Genomic DNA, 18,340 nt, shown 5'->3' with positions numbered 1-18,340 from the left:
CGGTCTTTCCTGAGAATAGAATAGCCCGGAGGAGCTAGGAGGTCCAGGATGCTTGTCGAGTGGTCTTTGAGCCAGGTTTCCGTTAGGAACGCAATGTCGATGGATTCACTAAGGATAGTTTCTGATATTTCAGTGGCATGTCGCACAGCGGACCGACAATTAACAAGCATGCAGTGAAGAGGTTTCGGGGGAGTTTTAGGGAGTGGAAGGGAGTGGATGGCTGTGAGTTGGGGAGGAGGCCTAGGTGAGCAAGGTGAGCGGGGAGTTCGGCTAGTCCCCAGTATGACAGGGATGCTGGAGGCCGGGGGAGGCTGGAAATTAGTGGGTGAGCAGTGAGGGTAGGATTTGCAGAGGTCGAGCATCTCCATGGGGGAGAGGGGGCATGAGGTGCGGAGAGGTCTGTGTGTGCGGCAGTGTAGAGGAGTCGTGCCAAACTGTTTGGGGGTAGCGGGATTCATATGTCTAGTACGAGCGCAGTTTAACCGAAGTGGGAGGGCTCTGTTTTTGAGGGAATAGATATCAGATCTAAGATGAGCGAGATCTCTGGTGAGAGTGGCAAGAGCGTGTTCAATGTTGCAAAGAGAGTTAGATATAAGACTAAGGTGGGATATTGGAGAAGGGGGAGGGAGCGGAACGGGATGAGCGATGTTCTTCATTGGGGGTGGTTTGTTGTTGGGAGGGAGGGTGGGGTTCCTAGAAAGGGAGATGGGAGGACTGTGGTAGTAGGGCAAGAGGAGGGGCATGGAGGGGGAAGATGGGTATGTGGTCATCGAGAGTGAAGAAGGAGGAAATGGAGGGGCAGTAGTGTTCGGAGGAACCGTGAGGGACTGGTCGGGAGGGGGGGAGCCATGATAATCAAAGGGAGAGAGGATGGGACTAGGGGGGGGGGGTGAAGGGGCAGTTCTGGATTAGAGTGAGAGACGGTTCGGGTTGATGGGTGCATTGAGTTTCGGGGGGACAGAGTATGGGTTTAGGTGAGGAGGAATAGGGTGGAGTAAGAGTGGGAGGGGAAGGGCAGGGAGAGTCAGAAAGGGGGTGGGGGATAGCATTTGTGGTGTGGGAAATGAGGGGAGAGTGAGGGCAGGTCGTATGAGTGGGCGATTGGGAGCTTTGGGGAGTAGGGAGGATCAGGGGAAGAGGAGGGTCCATCGAAGAAGGCCGGGCCAGGGGGGTATGCGGGGGGGGGGGTCAATAATTGTGTGGCATTGTTGGACGTGTACATGGTCAGCAGTTGTAGGGCACCAGGCTGGTTCCGGTAAATGCCACCATAGCTCCTGAGCACCTTCAGGTGGCATTGTGTGGCACCACGTAGACTCTGGTTGCAATGGCTGTAACCCCATAGAGGGGCCACCCAAGTGTGCTGACGTCAGTTCCTTACTTTTTGTACCTTCCTAGGTCGAGCTGGAGCTAGCTCCTACTTTTTTCTTGTCAGTCGATGAGCTTTTTTCCAAATGTATTTCCATTGTGCAGACAAATATGCCTTGTCTTAAAACTGCATGGTATACACCTTATAGGGACAGATTCCCACGAGGCGTGCCTACGGAGTCCGGGTCGGGCCATGACTCCGCGCCGCAGTGTACCCTGATGAAACCACAGGCGCTCTGTGACCGCAAAGCCAAGCTGCATTTAGCCGAACATGGCAGAAGGTCATGTAAGGCCCGTTCCCGCTTGAAGTTGAGAGCAAGGATTCGTCCTGCTCTCTGGCCCGGTCCCACAACTGGTCATAGTCACGATCCAAGTCTTTGGGTATGTTCAAGTCAAAAAAGAAGCACAAGAAATCCAAGCAGGGCTTGTACCAGCCTTGCTACTCTTCCTCTGAGAAGTCACAAGGACAGCAAGATGTCCTGTGGTTTCACTCCTGGTACCCTACTGAGCAACTAATGCTGTAGCTTGTCCCAATACACCCTGAAATTCCAACAACACCACAGCACTTTGAGGTGTTCAAGGAGGCCAAGCTCCGCATGCTTGGCACCCTGTCACCTCTTTCTGGTTACTTGGGCCTACAACAATCCAATGGGGTGGAAACTTGCCTGACAAGGGGCTGGTCAAACCTCCCCGTCCTGCGAAAAAGGAATCTGCTTTGCTCGCCATGTTCATCAGATGGGAGGCAAACGTTTAGGATCTAAAGTTACCTGTATTTGTGGTACAAACCAATGTCCTCATGGGCAACCCTCATTGGAGCCCTTACTGCCCTTCAGTGGACACCCTCAAGGGCACTTGGAACAAATCCTGCTCTAGCCCACCCTTAAACGGATTTGTGGCACATTGTCAGAGGCCCACTCCAGGTGACCCTGCTTTGCTTATGCAGCACCCTACTCCAGAGAGCCTGGTAGTACAGGCTTCCACAAACTAGGTTAACCCTTTCTTTTCCGACTACCCCCCAGACAGAGAGTCAAAGAGAATTGAGGTATTTGGGAAGAGGATGTTGTGTTCTGCTAGCCTCGTCCTCCGTTCTGTCCATGCCAGCTGCTTGCTAGGCCCGTACTCCGATGCTTTATGGGACTTTGCAGCTGAAATCTTACCAGCAGTTCCAGAAGAATTCCACGCTAATTTGCACAGACCATTCAAGATGGCCAGGATGCGGCCAAGTACATCCTCCAGTCAGACCTGGCTCCAATAGACTGTTTAGGCAGCGCTGCTGGTACTAGCGTGGTGTCCACCGCCACTATGGATGAGATCCTCGGACTCCTCGGGTGATGTTCGGGGATCACTCATGGGTATGTCGTTTGACGGATCTCACCTCTTTGGCTAGAAGGCTGTCTCCGCCCTTGAGTGCTTTAAGGAAAGTGTTCTGTTCGAGAAAGATGGCGACGACGATAGCTTTTTAACTACAAGCATAGCAGTGACCCCCGAAGAAGGGCACCAAGCGGCCTGAAATGCATTGGGTTTACACATGAAATAAAGACTGCTTGCGATGAACTTTGCATCTCTCATATTCTTACAAGAGGCCTGGATGGGCACAGTCTGAATAGTAGAAAATTGAAAATGGGCATTTTATCCGGTTTAGTGGATTTGGATTAATGAGTGAATATAACGTTATACGAGAAGTTAAAAAAAATAATGGAGAAAAGTTAGAACATCATAAGAAATGGTAAAAAAATTTGGTGAAAACATGCACGCCAGGGGCGGCATGAAGCTGTGCGACTGTTTTTTTGGGGCTAGATGTAGTCCCATCACATACAAGTTCATTAAGGAAAGTAGAGACACAGAGTGATCCCTCCATCTTTCCATACCTGCAAGGCAGTATCCGCAGTCATTTCTCACCTTTCGAGGCATGGTAGAGGTTTCGCTTACAGATAGTGTCAAAGCCCAACAACAGGCACCCCCAGTCCTTTCGGGGTCAGGGCATGAGATCCAATAAATGAATTTTATGTGCTGTTTCTCTCGCTCGTTTTGCCTCTTTGTGCCTTTTCTGTCACTCTTTTATCACTCTGCCTTTTTTGTGCCATTTCTCTGGCTCTTTTTACCACTTTGTGCCATTTCTGTGCATTTCATGTGCTGTTTCTCCCACTCTGTTTGCCTCTTTGTACCATTTGTCTCACTCTTTTCTCACTCTCTGACATTTATTTTCCATTTCTCTCTCTCTTCTTGCCTCTCTTTGCCATTTCCAAGACTTTGCTGTGTTGTCCCAAAGAAGCAAAATGAGCGAGTGAAACATTTCTCTTGCTTTTTTTCTGACCTTTTCCATCTCTCCTTATTCCTGTCCTTTCTGCACCCCCAACCACCTTCCCTCACTCCTTATCTGCTTTTTTGTGCCTCTGTCCTTCACCAATGTCACACTCCTCCTCAGCCCGCCCACCACCCCCTGTGCTTCTTACCCTCTCAGGCCCTACCTAATGGCGGCCACAGTGTCAAAGGCAAGCCCATCCACTCCTGGACTGCACCCAGCACCCGAAACCCTGGTCTCCCCTGACCTACCTCTACCCCATGGCTCTCCTTCGTGCCTTCAAGCCTGGAAGCCCCACCACCCTCAGCTAGCGCGCTGCACCACACAACACGAACTGGGTCTTCACCTGCTCCATCTGCCGCTCCACCTGCACAACCAACCAAGAACATATTCACTACACCCACCCCCACACAGTCAAACACCTACCAGCACACCCCACACACACACATATAGCATGCATGCTCCTTCTCACTCAGCAAACAAGTCAAGGAGATCTGGGACCTGCTGGAAGACGTCTCACACACCTCCTCTTACTCACAGCAACATGGCTGACCACAGTTTTAGGGCCATACATGGGTACCGCCTCAGTTATCCCCTCGCATAATCTACGATCTGCCACTCAAGGAAGGTTTGTCATCCCTAAATTCAAACTGACCCGGATGGGGGCCGAATCCTTTTCACATTTAGGGCCCTCACTCTTGAATTCCCTTCCCGTCACTCTTCGAAATGAGACCAACTACGTCACCTTCGCAAGTCACTTAAAACTTGGTTCTTTGATAAATAGAATGTTCTAGTTTCTATTCTGCCTTGACCAATCTCTCTGCGCCGGGAAATCCTCATTGGGTACCTGTTGCGCAATACAAATCTAAAAAATTAACTAACTAACTACTGCCATCCCCGGTGGATATAAGATCTCCAGGTACGACTGCCAATATAGGCCCTGAGGAGGGATCATGATCTACAAAGACACTTTCATTTGCACTGCCTCCGCCGGAGCAAACTAAATCACTTCAAATTTCACCCTGGGTGGGACCCTAGAAGTCCGCCGCCCAGGCCGCGAGACAACTTTTCAAACAACATAGTCCTTGACGCTAATACTCTCATCCTCCTAGGAGACCTCAATTTCCATCTTGAAGACCGGACTGATCCAAACTCAGCAGTCCTCCTTAACAACCTCAAAAACCTGGGACTATTCCAATGTGTCACAGAGCCCACCCACACCGATGGACACATCCAAGACCCCGTCTTCACATCTTTTAAAAATACGAACAAGACCCGTCACCTGGACAAACCACGCCATAGTCAGTTTTACAATCGACATCCATCAACCAACCCAGAAGAGTCTCCGCAGCTGACTCAGCATGCCAACATTTGAACAACGTAACAACAGTGAACTGTTCAACTGCCCAAAGGCACTTCGAGAACTTCAACAAGTGGATCACCAACTGTGCCAACACTGTGGCCCCCAGGAAACAAAGCAACACAGCAAAAACCAGAGCTTAAGTCAGCTGCTACACTAAAGACCTCAAAATGACCAAGTGGCACTGCAAACTGGAATGGAAATGGAGAAACAGCAAAAGGAAGTGGAAACAGACACCTTCAAAGCTGCCCTGCTGAGGTACCACCAGCTCACCTGAGAAGCCAAGAGGAGGGTCCTAGTCGAACGAACAAATGCCAACTGCAACAGCCGCAAAGAAAAAATTGCAATCGTCAAATACTTCACCACACCTGTAGCGGTCTCTGGAAGCATCATACCATCACCAGATCTGTTCACCGACCTCTCAAACTTCTGCTTAAGCAAAATCGCAACCATATACATCAAGTTAACCCCACACGCAGACCCCCTGGCCCTCTCAAGAAGTCTCCCAGTGATGAAGGAAGTCAACACAATCACCACATGGGAACCATTAGCACAGACGAAGCCACAACAATCATTAAGACCATTCACTCCGAGGCCCCGGCAGACCCCTTCCCTCATTACATCTTTAGCAAAGGAGCACTCACCCCTATCCTCAACTCCTCTATCACTACAGCCACCTTCCCAGAACCATGGAAACACATCTTACTAAACTCTCAAGTTCACAACATGCATGATAGAAGTGGCCACCTGGATGAAATCCAAATACCTCAAATTGAACTCGGAGAAGTCTGAGGTAGTTGTCTTCAGGAAGAACGCCTCACCATGGGACTCCATCTGGTGGCCCACAGACCTTGGCCCACGCCTTGCTCACAAGTAAGAAACCTCAGAATCGTCATATTGAACGTGAGTGCCCAAGTCAATGAAGTGGTCCCGGCCTGCTTCAACACACTAAGGATGCTGAAGAAAATCATCAAGTGGCTACCAGACAACACAAGGAAAATGCTCACCCAAGCCCTCACCACCAGCAGACTAGACTATGAAACACCCCATATGCCGGAATTAGAAACCAGCTCACAAGAAGACTGAAGACCGCTCAAAACGCAGCGGCCAGACTAGTCATCATACACACGCACACACACTTTAAACTCCTCGCCCACATCTACAAAGCTCCACTTACCTGAACAGGCACATTCACTTTGCTCACTCGAACACACCCTACGCGTACACAAAAGCAGAGCAGTGGTCCGCGCCTTCTCATGCCTGGCTCTTTCACCGAAAGGGCCAGGCCGACCGACCTCTGATGTGCTGATAGACCGACCTCCCACAGCACATCAGAGGCTCATGGTCTCTCTTCTTGACTCTCACAAGGAGCTTAAGGTGAGGGGTTTCGAGTAAGCGCGGGCTTCACACACCTGCGAGAGCGAGCATGGATAAACTCATGGGTGATTAGCGCGCAATAAAAATACAGATAACATCAACAGGTAGTGCAGGGTTGTGGAAGGAAGAGGCATGAGTTGGAATCGAGAATAGGAGTCCTTGGTATTTTGCAATCATGGCATTCAGAGGTGCCAGCAGCGGGCTCTTAAGAAAAACTTTGGCCCCTTGCACTTATTTATTTATTTTATAAAAGAAGCCCCTTCTGCAGTATAGTTTTGAGTGGGCTGTGGGCTACCCATGGGTCTGAAGTAGGGCTGGGCGTAGTTCGCAAAGTAGCGCTACGCACAGCTACGCAAAGTGCACTTCGCAAGCTACGCGTAGCACTATGCAAACTGCTTAGTAGCATGTTCGCACTGTGCAAGATGTCGTTTTCAATGATTGCGCAGTGCGGACAAGCATCCAGAACTGTGCAATCATTGAAAACGGCATCTTGCACAGTGCGAGCCGTACTTTTCTGCCGCTCGAATAGATATTTACTCGAGCTGCAGCTTTCTCAAAGCGGACTGGTAGTTTCTCATCGCGAGCGGTCGTGAGCATGCGCATCCACTCGCAATGAGAAACCTGTCCTCCCCGCGTTGAGAATCTCGCTGGGAGGTTTATTTTACATGCTCGCGATCGGCAACTTGATGTTGCTGATCGCGAACAAGGAAAAAGTCTCGCGAGGATGTCATTTTGCTTGCTCGCAGTCGCCAACTTGACGTTGAGGACTGCGAGCAAGCAAAAAATGATCGCTGCACTACGCTACGCTATGCTACGCACGTTTGCACTGTGCTACATGCAGTTCGCGTAGAGCGAAGTTGCCCAAACTTCGCAAACTACTCGAGCGTAGTGTAGTGCTTTGCCCAGGGTTAGTCTGAAGACCTACCTACCTTCTAACAAGTACATAGGGGCATACTACTGCAGTCATGTATATATCTGCCTTTATGTTACCCTAGTACCTGAGCCCTTTTCTGAAAGTTTTCTGATCCTGGTACCCCAAGTTTCTCCTTGTTTATACCTGCTTTTATTGTCTCTTCACAGCATTGGTTATTTGAGAAGCGAAGGCGTTAAGCAAACAAGGCAAACCAGAGATGTCCTCGAACCAGTGGATCCAAGCCAGAGAAGGGGTGCTGGCACCGGGACTAAAGGCGCCCACTTTTGTACCACCCCCTTTTGTACCACCGGGACCCTGGCAACGCCGAGCGTCCTGCTGCCGCCATGCTGGCCCGCGGCACAGCGCACACTTCGCGAAATAAAGCGGCTTTGTATGGTACACAACAGGCATTGTCGAGTGCGTTTTTGTGTGTTGTAGTGAATGAAAGAACGCGCTGTGCGTGCTTCTTAGACCCCAGTTGTGTATATGGCATATCATAACATAACATAAGTAACATATAACATAAACAGATGTGTGTTCCTAACTAGGGAGACGCTCCTGCACTGATGGAGCTGGGAATGAGGTCCCCTCTCTAGTTGCGGGAGAGTGCTCTCAGCAGACAGGTGTCAGTCACTCTTTAAAGGCCATATGTGTGGGACTGTCTCGTTTCTTGTCACCTCTCTAGTTATGAGAGTGCTCTCAGCAGACAGGTGTCAGTCACTTTTTAAAGGCCAGATGTGTGGGACTGTCTCGTTTCTTGTCACCGCTCTAGTTATGAGAGTGCTCTCAGCAGACAGGTGTCAGTCACTCTTTAAAGGTCATATGTGTGGGGCTGTCTCGTTTCTTGTCACCTCTCTAGTTATGAGAGTGCTCTCAGCAGACAGGTGCCAGTCACTCTTTAAAGGCCAGATGTGTGGGACTGTCTCGTTTCTTGTCACCTCTCTAGTTATGAGAGTGCTCTCAGCAGACAGGTGTCAGTCTTTTTAAAGGCCATATGTGTGGGACTGTCTCGGTTTCTTGTCACCTCTCTTGTTATGAGAGTGCTCTCAGCAGACAGGTGCCAGTCACTCTTTAAAGGCCAGATGTGTGGGACTGTCTCGTTTCTTGTCACCTCTCTAGTTATGAGAGTGCTCTCAGCAGACAGGTGTCAGTCACTTTTAAAGGCCATATGTGCGGGACTGTCTCGGTTTCTTGTCACCTCTCTAGTTATGAGAGCGCTCTCAGCAGACAGGTGTCAGTCACTCTTTAAAGGTCATATGTGTGGGACTGTCTCGTTTCTTGTCGCCTCTCTAGTTATGAGAGTGCTCTCAGCAGACAGGTGCCAGTCACTCTTTAAAGGCCAGATGTGTGGGACTGTCTCGTTTCTTGTCACCTCTCTAGTTATGAGAGTGCTCTCAGCAGACAGGTGTCAGTCTTTTTAAAGGCCAGATGTGTGGGACTGTCTCGTTTCTTGTCACCTCTCTAGTTATGAGAGTGCTCTCAGCAGACAGGTGTCAGTCACTTTTTAAAGGCCATATGTGTGGGACTGTCTCGGTTTCTTGTCACCTCTCTTGTTATGAGAGTGCTCTCAGCAGACAGGTGCCAGTCACTCTTTAAAGGCCAGATGTGTGGGACTGTCTCGTTTCTTGTCACCTCTCTAGTTATGAGAGTGCTCTCAGCAGACAGGTGTCAGTCACTTTTAAAGGCCATATGTGCGGGACTGTCTCGGTTTCTTGTCACCTCTCTAGTTATGAGAGCGCTCTCAGCAGACAGGTGTCAGTCACTCTTTAAAGGTCATATGTGTGGGACTGTCTCGTTTCTTGTCGCCTCTCTAGTTGCGGGAGAGTGCTCTCAGCAGACAGGTGTCAGTCACTTTTTAAAGGCCATATGTGTGGGACTCTCTCGTTTCTTGTCACCTCTCTAGTTATGAGAGTGCTCTCAGCAGACAGGTGTCAGTCACTTTTTAAAGGCCATATGTGTGGGACTGTCTCGTTTCTTGTCACCCCTCTCTAGTTATGAGAGTGCTCTCGGCAGACATGTGTCAGTCACTCTTTAAAGGTCATATGTGTGGGACTGTCTCGTTTCTTGTCGCCTCTCTAGTTATGAGAGTGCTCTCAGCAGACAGGTGTCAGTCACTTATTAAAGGCCATATGTGTGGGACTGTCTCGTTTCTTGTCACCTCTCTAGTTATGAGAGTGCTCTCAGCAGACAGGTGTCAGTCACTTTTTAAAGGTCATATGTGTAGGACTGTCTCAGTTTCTTGTCACCTCTCTAGTTATGAGAGTGCTCTCAGCAGACATGTGTCAGTCACTCTTTAAAGGTCATATGTGTGGGACTGTCTCGTTTCTTGTCGCCTCTCTAGTTATGAGAGTGCTCTCAGCAGACAGGTGTCAGTCACTTATTAAAGGCCATATGTGTGGGACTGTCTCGTTTCTTGTCACCTCTCTAGTTATGAGAGTGCTCTCAGCAGACAGGTGTCAGTCACTTTTTAAAGGTCATATGTGTAGGACTGTCTCAGTTTCTTGTCACCTCTCTAGTTATGAGAGTGCTCTCAGCAGACAGGTGTCAGTCACTTTTTAAAGGCCATATGTGTGGGACTGTCTCGTTTCTTGTCACCTCTCTAGTTATGAGAGTGCTCTCAGCCGACAGGTGTCAGTCACTTTTTAAAGGCCATATGTGTGGGACTGTCTCGTTTCTTGTCACCTCTCTAGTTATGAGAGTGCTCTCAGCAGACAGGTGTCAGTCACTCTTTAAAGGCCATATGTGTGGGACTGTCTCGGTTTCTTGTCACCTCTAGTTATGAGAGTGCTCTCAGCAGACAGGTGTCAGTCACTTTTTAAAGGCCATATGTGTGGGACTGTCTCGGTTTCTTGTCACCTCTCTAGTTATGAGAGTGCTCTCAGCAGACAGGTGTCAGTCACTTTTTAAAGGTCATATGTGTAGGACTGTCTCAGTTTCTTGTCACCTCTCTAGTTATGAGAGTGCTCTCAGCAGACAGGTGTCAGTCACTTTTTAAAGGCCATATGTGCGGGACTGTCTCGTTTCTTGTTACCTCTCTAGTTATGAGAGTGACCTCATCAGACAGGTGTCAGTCACTTTTTAAAGGTCATATGTGTAGGACTGTCTCGTTTCTTGTCACCTCTCTAGTTATGAGAGTGCTCTCAGCAGACAGGTGTCAGTCACTCTTTAAAGGCCAGATGTGTGGGGCTGTCTCAGTTTCTTGTCACCTCTCTAGTTATGAGAGTGCTCTCAGCAGACAGGTGTCTGTCTTTTTAAAGTCCATATGTGTGGGACTGTCTCGTTTCTTGTCACCTCTCTTGTTATGAGAGTGCTCTCAGCAGACAGGTGTCAGTCACTCTTTAAAGGCCAGATGTGTGGGACTGTCTCGTTTCTTGTCACCTCTCTAGTTATGAGAGTGCTCTCAGCAGACAGGTGTCAGTCACTCTTTAAAGGCCAGATGTGTGGGACTGTCTCGTTTCTTGTCACCTCTCTAGTTATGAGAGTGACCTCAGCAGACAGGTGTCAGTCACTTTTTAAAGGCCATATGTGTGGGACTGTCTCGTTTCTTGTCACCTCTCTAGTTATGAGAGTGCTCTCAGCAGACAGGTGTCAGTCACTCTTTAAAGGTCATATGTGTGGGACTGTCTCGTTTCTTGTCGCCTCTCTAGTTATGAGAGTGCTCTCAGCAGACAGGTGTCAGTCACTCTTTAAAGGCCAGATGTGCGGGACTGTCTCGGTTTCTTGTCACCTCTCTTGTTATGAGAGTGCTCTCAGCAGACAGGTGTCAGTCACTCTTTAAAGGCCATATGTGCGGGACTGTCTCGTTTCTTGTTACCTCTCTAGTTATGAGAGTGCTCTCGGCAGACAGGTGTCAGTCACTTTTTAAAGGCCATATGTGTGGGACTGTCTCAGTTTCTTGTCACCTCTCTAGTTATGAGAGCGCTCTCAGCAGACAGGTGTCAGTCTCTTTTTAAAGTCCATATGTGCGGGACTGTCTCGGTTTCTTGTCACCTCTCTAGTTATGAGAGTGCTCTCAGCAGACAGGTGCCAGTCACTTTTTAAAGGCCATATGTGTGGGACTGTCTCGTTTCTTGTCACCTCTCTAGTAATGAGAGTGCTCTCAGCAGACAGGTGTCAGTCACTCTTTAAAGGCCATATGTGCGGGACTGTCTCGTTTCTTGTTACCTCTCTAGTTATGAGAGTGCTCTCGGCAGACAGGTGTCAGTCACTTTTTAAAGGCCATATGTGTGGGACTGTCTCAGTTTCTTGTCACCTCTCTAGTTATGAGAGCGCTCTCAGCAGACAGGTGTCAGTCTCTTTTTAAAGTCCATATGTGCGGGACTGTCTCGGTTTCTTGTCACCTCTCTAGTTATGAGAGTGCTCTCAGCAGACAGGTGCCAGACACTTTTTAAAGGCCATATGTGTGGGACTGTCTCGTTTCTTGTCACCTCTCTAGTAATGAGAGTGCTCTCAGCAGACAGGTGTCAGTCACTCTTTAAAGGCCAGATGTGTGGGACTGTCTCGTTTCTTGTCACCTCTCTAGTTATGAGAGTGACCTCAGCAGACAGGTGTCAGTCACTTTTTAAAGGCCATATGTGTGGGACTGTCTCGGTTTCTTGTCACCTCTCTAGTTATGAGAGTGCTCTCAGCAGACAGGTGTCAGTCACTCTTTAAAGGCCAGATGTGTGGGACTGTCTCGTTTCTTGTCACCTCTCTAGTTATGAGAGTGACCTCAGCAGACAGGTGTCAGTCACTTTTTAAAGGTCATATGTGTGGGACTGTCTCGTTTCTTGTCATCTCTCTAGTTATGAGAGTGCTCTCAGCAGACAGGTGTCAGTCACTTTTTAAAGGTCATATGTGTGGGACTGTCTCGTTTCTTGTCACCTCTCTAGTAATGAGAGTGCTCTCAGCAGACAGGTGTCAGTCACTTATTAAAGGCCATATGTGTGGGACTGTCTCGTTTCTTGTCACCTCTCTAGTTATGAGAGTGCTCTCAGCAGACAGGTGTCAGTCACTCTTTAAAGGCCATATGTGTGGGACTGTCTCGGTTTCTTGTCACCTCTAGTTATGAGAGTGCTCTCAGCAGACAGGTGTCAGTCACTTTTTAAAGGCCATATGTGTGGGACTGTCTCGGTTTCTTGTCACCTCTCTAGTTATGAGAGTGCTCTCAGCAGACAGGTGTCAGTCACTTTTTAAAGGTCATATGTGTAGGACTGTCTCAGTTTCTTGTCACCTCTCTAGTAATGAGAGTGCTCTCAGCAGACAGGTGTCAGTCACTTATTAAAGGCCATATGTGTGGGACTGTCTCGTTTCTTGTCACCTCTCTAGTTATGAGAGTGCTCTCAGCAGACAGGTGTCAGTCACTCTTTAAAGGCCATATGTGTGGGACTGTCTCGGTTTCTTGTCACCTCTAGTTATGAGAGTGCTCTCAGCAGACAGGTGTCAGTCACTTTTTAAAGGCCATATGTGTGGGACTGTCTCGGTTTCTTGTCACCTCTCTAGTTATGAGAGTGCTCTCAGCAGACAGGTGTCAGTCACTCTTTAAAGGCCATATGTGTGGGACTGTCTCGGTTTCTTGTCACCTCTCTAGTTATGAGAGTGCTCTCAGCAGACAGGTGTCAGTCACTTTTTAAAGGTCATATGTGTGGGACTGTCTCGTTTCTTGTCACCTCTCTCTAGTTATGAGAGTGCTCTCGGCAGACATGTGTCAGTCACTCTTTAAAGGTCATATGTGTAGGACTGTCTCAGTTTCTTGTCACCTCTCTAGTTATGAGAGTGCTCTCAGCAGACAGGTGTCAGTCACTTATTAAAGGCCATATGTGTGGGACTGTCTCGTTTCTTGTCACCTCTCTAGTTATGAGAGTGCTCTCAGCAGACAGGTGTCAGTCACTCTTTAAAGGCCAGATGTGCGGGACTGTCTCGGTTTCTTGTCACCTCTCTTGTTATGAGAGTGCTCTCAGCAGACAGGTGTCAGTCACTCTTTAAAGGCCATATGTGTGGGACTGTCTCGGTTTCTTGTCACCTCTAGTTATGAGAGTGCTCTCAGCAGACAGGTGTCAGTCACTTATTAAAGGCCATATGTGTGGGACTGTCTCGTTTCTTGTCACCTCTCTAGTTATGAGAGTGACCTCAGCAGACAGGTGTCAGTCACTCTTTAAAGGCCATATGTGTGGGACTGTCTCGGTTTCTTGTCACCTCTAGTTATGAGAGTGCTCTCAGCAGACAGGTGTCAGTCACTTTTTAAAGGCCATATGTGTGGGACTGTCTCGTTTCTTGTCACCTCTCGAGTTATGAGAGTGCTCTCAGCAGACAGGTGTCAGTCACTTTTTAAAGGCCATATGTGTGGGACTGTCTCGGTTTCTTGTCACCTCTCTAGTTATGAGAGTGCTCTCAGCAGACAGGTGTCAGTCACTTTTTAAAGGTCATATGTGTAGGACTGTCTCGTTTCTTGTCACCTCTCTAGTAATGAGAGTGCTCTCAGCAGACAGGTGTCAGTCACTTTTTAAAGGTCATATGTGTAGGACTGTCTCAGTTTCTTGTCACCTCTCTAGTTATGAGAGTGCTCTCAGCAGACAGGTGTCAGTCACTTTTTAAAGGCCATATGTGTGGGGCTGTCTCAGTTTCTTGTCACCTCTCTAGTTATGAGAGTGCTCTCAGCAGACAGGTGTCAGTCACTTTTTAAAGGCCATATGTGTGGGGCTGTCTCAGTTTCTTGTCACCTCTCTAGTTATGAGAGTGCTCTCAGCAGACAGGTGTCAGTCACTTTTTAAAGGCCATATGTGTGGGACTGTCTCGTTTCTTGTCACCTCTCTAGTTATGAGAGTGCTCTCAGCAGACAGGTGTCAGTCACTTTTTAAAGGTCATATGTGCGGGACTGTCTCGTTTCTTGTCACCTCTCTAGTTATGAGAGTGCTCTCAGCAGACAGGTGTCAGTCACTTATTAAAGGCCATATGTGTGGGACTGTCTCGTTTCTTGTCACCTCTAGTTATGAGAGTGACCTCATCAGACAGGTGTCAGTCACTTTTTAAAGGTCATATGTGTAGGACTGTCTCAGTTTCTTGTCACCTCTCTAGTTATGAGAGTGCTCTCAGCAGACAGGTGTCAGTCACTTATTAAAGGCCATATGTGTGGGGCTGTCTCGTTTCTTGTCACCTCTCTAGTTATGAGAGTGCTCTCAGCAGACAGGTGTCAGTCACTTATTAAAGGCCATATGTGTGGGACTGTCTCGTTTCTTGTTACCTCTCTAGTTATGAGAGTGCTCTCAGCAGACAGGTGTCAGTTACTCTTTAAAGGTCATATGTGCGGGACTGTCTCGTTTCTTGTCACCTCTCTAGTTATGAGAGTGCTCTCAGCAGACAGGTGTCAGTCACTTTTTAAAGGTCATATGTGTAGGACTGTCTCAGTTTCTTGTCACCTCTCTAGTTATGAGAGTGCTCTCAGCAGACAGGTGTCAGTCACTTATTAAAGGCCATATGTGTGGGGCTGTCTCGTTTCTTGTCACCTCTCTAGTTATGAGAGTGCTCTCAGCAGACAGGTGTCAGTCACTTATTAAAGGCCATATGTGTGGGACTGTCTCGTTTCTTGTTACCTCTCTAGTTATGAGAGTGCTCTCAGCAGACAGGTGTCAGTTACTCTTTAAAGGTCATATGTGCGGGACTGTCTCGTTTCTTGTCACCTCTCTAGTTATGAGAGTGCTCTCAGCAGACAGGTGTCAGTCACTTATTAAAGGCCATATGTGTGGGACTGTCTCGTTTCTTGTCACCTCTCTAGTTATGAGAGTGCTCTCAGCAGACAGGTGTCAGTCACTTTTTAAAGCCAGATGTGTGGGACTGTCTCGGTTTCTTGTCACCTCTCTAGTTATAAGAGTGCTCTCAGCAGACAGGTGTCAGTCACTCTTTAAAGCCAGATGTGTGGGACTGTCTCGGTTTCTTGTCACCTCTCTAGTTATAAGAGTGCTCTCAGCAGACAGGTGTCAGTCACTCTTTAAAGCCAGATGTGTGGGACTGTCTCGGTTTCTTGTCACCTCTCTAGTTATAAGAGTGCTCTCAGCAGACAGGTGTCAGTCACTCTTTAAAGGCCATATGTGTGGGACTGTCTCGGTTTCTTGTCACCTCTAGTTATGAGAGTGCTCTCAGCAGACAGGTGTCAGTCACTTTTTAAAGGCCATATGTGTGGGACTGTCTCGTTTCTTGTCACCTCTCTAGTTATGAGAGTGCTCTCAGCAGACAGGTGTCAGTCACTTTTTAAAGGCCATATGTGTGGGACTGTCTCGTTTCTTGTCACCTCTCTAGTTATGAGAGTGCTCTCAGCAGACAGGTGTCAGTCACTTTTTAAAGGTCATATGTGTAGGACTGTCTCAGTTTCTTGTCACCTCTCTAGTTATGAGAGTGCTCTCAGCAGACAGGTGTCAGTCACTTTTTAAAGGCCATATGTGTGGGGCTGTCTCAGTTTCTTGTCACCTCTCTAGTTATGAGAGTGCTCTCAGCAGACAGGTGTCAGTCACTTTTTAAAGGCCATATGTGTGGGGCTGTCTCAGTTTCTTGTCACCTCTCTAGTTATGAGAGTGCTCTCAGCAGACAGGTGTCAGTCACTTTTTAAAGGCCATATGTGTGGGACTGTCTCGTTTCTTGTCACCTCTCTAGTTATGAGAGTGCTCTCAGCAGACAGGTGTCAGTCACTTTTTAAAGGTCATATGTGCGGGACTGTCTCGTTTCTTGTCACCTCTCTAGTTATGAGAGTGCTCTCAGCAGACAGGTGTCAGTCACTTATTAAAGGCCATATGTGTGGGACTGTCTCGTTTCTTGTCACCTCTAGTTATGAGAGTGACCTCATCAGACAGGTGTCAGTCACTTTTTAAAGGTCATATGTGTAGGACTGTCTCAGTTTCTTGTCACCTCTCTAGTTATGAGAGTGCTCTCAGCAGACAGGTGTCAGTCACTTTTTAAAGGCCATATGTGTGGGACTGTCTCGTTTCTTGTTACCTCTCTAGTTATGAGAGTGCTCTCAGCAGACAGGTGTCAGTCACTTTTTAAAGGTCATATGTGTAGGACTGTCTCAGTTTCTTGTCACCTCTCTAGTTATGAGAGTGCTCTCGGCAGACAGGTGTCAGTTACTCTTTAAAGGTCATATGTGCGGGACTGTCTCGTTTCTTGTCACCTCTCTAGTTATGAGAGTGCTCTCAGCAGACAGGTGTCAGTCACTTATTAAAGGCCATATGTGTGGGACTGTCTCGTTTCTTGTCACCTCTCTAGTTATGAGAGTGCTCTCAGCAGACAGGTGTCAGTCACTCTTTAAAGCCAGATGTGTGGGACTGTCTCGGTTTCTTGTCACCTCTCTAGTTATAAGAGTGCTCTCAGCAGACAGGTGTCAGTCACTCTTTAAAGGCCATATGTGTGGGACTGTCTCGGTTTCTTGTCACCTCTCTAGTTATAAGAGTGCTCTCGGCAGACAGGTGTCAGTCACTCTTTAAAGGCCATATGTGTGGGACTGTCTCGGTTTCTTGTCACCTCTAGTTATGAGAGTGCTCTCAGCAGACAGGTGTCAGTCACTTTTTAAAGGCCATATGTGTGGGACTGTCTCGTTTCTTGTCATCTCTCTAGTTATGAGAGTGCTCTCAGCAGACAGGTGTCAGTCACTTATTAAAGGCCAGATGTGCGGGACTGTCTCGGTTTCTTGTCACCTCTCTAGTTATAAGAGTGCTCTCGGCAGACAGGTGTCAGTCACTCTTTAAAGGCCATATGTGTGGGACTGTCTCGGTTTCTTGTCACCTCTAGTTATGAGAGTGCTCTCAGCAGACAGGTGTCAGTCACTTTTTAAAGGCCATATGTGTGGGACTGTCTCGTTTCTTGTCATCTCTCTAGTTATGAGAGTGCTCTCAGCAGACAGGTGTCAGTCACTTTTTAAAGGCCAGATGTGTGGGACTGTCTCGTTTCTTGTCACCTCTCTTGTTATGAGAGTGCTCTCAGCAGACAGGTGTCAGTCACTCTTTAAAGGCCAGATGTGTGGGACTGTCTCGTTTCTTGTCACCTCTCTAGTTATGAGAGTGACCTCAGCAGACATGTGTCAGTCACTCTTTAAAGGTCATATGTGTGGGACTGTCTCGTTTCTTGTCACCTCTCTAGTTATGAGAGTGCTCTCAGCAGACAGGTGTCAGTCACTTTTTAAAGGCCAGATGTGTGGGACTGTCTCGTTTCTTGTCACCTCTCTTGTTATGAGAGTGCTCTCAGCAGACAGGTGCCAGTCACTCTTTAAAGGCCAGATGTGTGGGACTGTCTCGTTTCTTGTCACCTCTCTAGTTATGAGAGTGACCTCAGCAGACAGGTGTCAGTCACTTTTTAAAGGTCATATGTGTGGGACTGTCTCGTTTCTTGTCATCTCTCTAGTTATGAGAGTGCTCTCAGCAGACAGGTGTCAGTTACTCTTTAAAGGTCATATGTGCGGGACTGTCTCGTTTCTTGTCACCTCTCTAGTTATGAGAGTGACCTCAGCAGACAGGTGTCAGTCACTTTTTAAAGGCCATATGTGCGGGACTGTCTCGTTTCTTGTCACCTCTCTAGTTATGAGAGTGACCTCAGCAGACAGGTGTCAGTCACTTTTTAAAGTCCATATGTGCGGGACTGTCTCGGTTTCTTGTCACCGCTCTAGTTATGAGAGTGCTCTCAGCAGACAGGTGTCAGTCACTCTTTAAAGGCCAGATGTGTGGGACTGTCTCGTTTCTTGTCACCTCTCTAGTTATGAGAGTGCTCTCAGCAGACAGGTGTCAGTCACTCTTTAAAGGCCAGATGTGTGGGACTGTCTCGTTTCTTGTCACCTCTCTAGTTATGAGAGTGACCTCAGCAGACAGGTGTCAGTCACTTTTTAAAGGTCATATGTGTGGGACTGTCTCGTTTCTTGTCATCTCTCTAGTTATGAGAGTGCTCTCAGCAGACAGGTGTCAGTCACTCTTTAAAGGCCAGATGTGTGGGACTGTCTCGTTTCTTGTCACCTCTCTCTAGTTATGAGAGCGCTCTCAGCAGACAGGTGTCAGTCACTTTTTAAAGGTCA

The 18,340-nt window shown here is 48.1% G+C and overlaps 1 protein-coding gene across 1 annotated transcript in view; it reads left to right on the top strand.

Annotated features, from left to right (window-relative positions):
- The window catches only part of RSPH1 (radial spoke head component 1), a 187,465-nt gene extending 179,744 nt beyond the window's left edge, over nucleotides 1-7,721 (top strand). Inside the window, exon 9 of the mRNA XM_078655882.1 lies at nucleotides 7,485-7,721. The gene's annotated coding sequence lies outside the window, so the exon portion shown is untranslated. The remainder of the gene's footprint in view (nucleotides 1-7,484) is intronic.
- The last annotated feature ends 10,619 nt before the right edge of the window (nucleotides 7,722-18,340 follow it).

This window comes from Lissotriton helveticus, chromosome 8 (genome assembly GCF_964261635.1).
Source record: "Lissotriton helveticus chromosome 8, aLisHel1.1, whole genome shotgun sequence".
NCBI classification, from domain to species: Eukaryota; Metazoa; Chordata; class Amphibia; order Caudata; family Salamandridae; genus Lissotriton; species Lissotriton helveticus.
This window is presented reverse-complemented; position numbering and strand designations above follow the sequence as displayed.